The sequence below is a fragment of the Cherax quadricarinatus genome, chromosome 5 (genome assembly GCF_038502225.1).
Source record: "Cherax quadricarinatus isolate ZL_2023a chromosome 5, ASM3850222v1, whole genome shotgun sequence".
In the NCBI taxonomy this organism is placed as follows: domain Eukaryota; kingdom Metazoa; phylum Arthropoda; class Malacostraca; order Decapoda; family Parastacidae; genus Cherax; species Cherax quadricarinatus.
The window spans coordinates 56,406,137-56,408,636 of NC_091296.1; the positions used below are offsets into that span (position 1 = coordinate 56,406,137).

General features: G+C 48.5%; 1 protein-coding gene across 4 annotated transcripts in view; it reads left to right on the forward strand.

The window, feature by feature from the left end:
- LOC128684646 (uncharacterized) overlaps positions 1–2,500 on the forward strand; it is a 131,382-nt gene that overhangs the window by 50,590 nt on the left and 78,292 nt on the right. The window lies entirely within an intron of this gene.

Genomic DNA, 2,500 nt, shown 5'->3' on the forward strand with positions numbered 1-2,500 from the left:
AGTCCCCCCTTTTATAGTTTGGCCTGTCCCCTTCAGTTCCTGTTACCTTCTCCACTTGTAACTCTACTATATAGTCAAAACTCAGAACCACATGATCGCTAGCTCCAAGGGGCCTCTCGTAAGTGATGTCCTCGATGTCTGAACTGCTCAGGGTGAACACAAGATCCAGTCTTGCTGGCTCATCCTCTCCTCTCTCTCTGGTTGTGTCCCTGACATGTTGATGCATGAGGTTTTCAAGTACCACATCCATCATCTTTGCTCTCCATGTTTCGGGACCCCCATGTGGCTCCAGGTTTTCCCAGTCGATCTCCCTGTGGTTGAAATCGCCCATTACCAGTAACTTTGCTCTGCTCGAGTGAGCTCTTCTTGCCACCTCAGCCAGTGTGTCCACCATCACCCTGTTGTTTTCTTCGTACTCCTCTCTTGGCCTCCTGCAGTTCTGTGGTGGGTTATACATCACTCCAATGACTACTTTATGTTCTCCGGACTGAATTGTACCTACAATGTAGTCTCTTTCTCCAATCATGTCCATGCCTTCCATTTCCTCAAATCCCCATTGGTGTTTTATGAGCAGTGCAACCCCTCCTCCCCCTCTACTCCTTCTATCTTTCCTCAGGATCTGATATCCTGTTGGGAAGATTGTGTCTGTTATTATCTCAGCGAGTTTTGTTTCTGTGACTGCTATGATGTCTGGGGATTTTTCACTGATTCTTTCATTCCACTCCTCATGTTTATTCATTATTCCATCCGCATTTGTGTACCAAACCTTTAGTTTCTTTTCTATCATTGTGGTCATGCAAGTATATTGGGGTTGGGGGAGGGAGAGCCTTGGTGGGGGCCTATATGGGGCTGTGGTGTAGGTGGGGTATGTGTTGATGGGGGTGGGGTCAGAATGCCCATAAGGGACAGCTGTTGGGGTGAGGTTTGTGATATGGGGGTTGGTGGCAGAGGGAACAGTGAGTGGGTTGGAGTATAGGTTGCTCAGTTGCGTTGGGAATGTCGCGGGTGGGGTCTTTTGGTGGGAGATTCTGTGGGGTGTGTTTGCCCTTCCTCCTGTGTCTGGGTCCTGCTCATTTTCATTGCTTCTCGTCCCTCCTTGCGTCTCTGTACCCTCTCTTTCAGTGTAGTCCTTTCTTCTTGTGTTCTGTCGCGGTCGAGGTATACTCTCTGGTACCCCTCTTTGTCTCTCAGTCTTGCTTTCTCTTGCAGAATCCTGATTCGAACTGATTCTTCCTTGAAAGTTACTCTGACAGGCCGTATCCTTCCACTCGCAAACCACCCAATTCTCTGAAAATTTGTCACCTGGGTCATATTGCCCTCCCCTATTGTTTTCATGATGCCTTCAATCATTTTTTTTCTCCTCCTGTTTTATTTCTTCAAAGTTGGCCCCCTTGGCTTCTTGGAGCCCGTACACAAAAACTGACCTCGCCCTTTCCTCCTCCCACTGAGTCTCCATCTGCTTCCTCTGAGGCATTTTGTTTCCTTCCATTGACATGTTCTTGCCTTCAGTCCCTGTCATATCTGAAACATCTATTCTTAGTGGACTGTCTTTCCTGGCCAGCTGTCCCTTGCTACTGCAGTTGGCTGTTAGAACCTCTGCATATAACAAACCTTCATTTTCTTCGGACCTGTCGCTTGATCTTAGTGTGCTCATCGTCTTTTCCCTGGCCCCACGTGGGTCTGATAGGTCCTTCGTGTACGGCATGTCTCCGTTGTTGCTTACTATCCCCTTGTCTGCGCCTGACTCTGAATTTCCATCATTGTCTTCAGACCTGTCGTTTGATCTCAGTGTGCTCGTTGTCTTTTCCCTGGCCCCACGTGGGTCTGATAGGGCCTTCCTGTACGGCATGTCTCCGTTGTTGCTTACCATCCCCTTGTCTGCGCCTGACTTTGAATTTCCTGATGTCACGTCTGAATTGTCATTTGTCTCTCTAATCTGTTTCAGGCTTTGCAGTTTCTCTTCTAAGCACTGTATCCTAGCTTCTGCTGCTAAGGCCTGTACTTCCCACTTCCTGCACTCTTCAGCTATCCGCTCCTCCATTTTCTTACCAAGCTCTACTATCTTCCTTCCCCACTCTTCCTCCCTTTTTTGGAGCTCTAACTCCCAGTCTTTCCTCCCTGGTTCTTCTACCAGATCTCTGGTTTTCCGTCCTCTAAGGCCACCCATATTTTTTTTTTTTTTTTTTTTTTTTTTTTTTTGTTACCGCAGACAGAAGGCTAGAGGAGGGGGGGGGGTGGGGGGGGGGGAGAGAAAGGGTAGAGAGAGTGGAGAGAGAAAGGGTAGAGAGAGAAAGGGTAGAAAGAGGGAGAGAGGAGAGAGAAAGGGTAGAAAGAGGGAGAGAGAGGAGAGAGTATAGGGGTGAGGGATAAGACCAAGGGGGAGAGAGAGAAATGTGAGGGGGGGGAAAAAGTGTAGAGAGAGGGAGAGGGAGAGAAAGAGAGAGGGAGAAAGGAGGGCGAGGGAAAAGGCTATGAGAGAGAGAAATGGAGAGATGGAGAG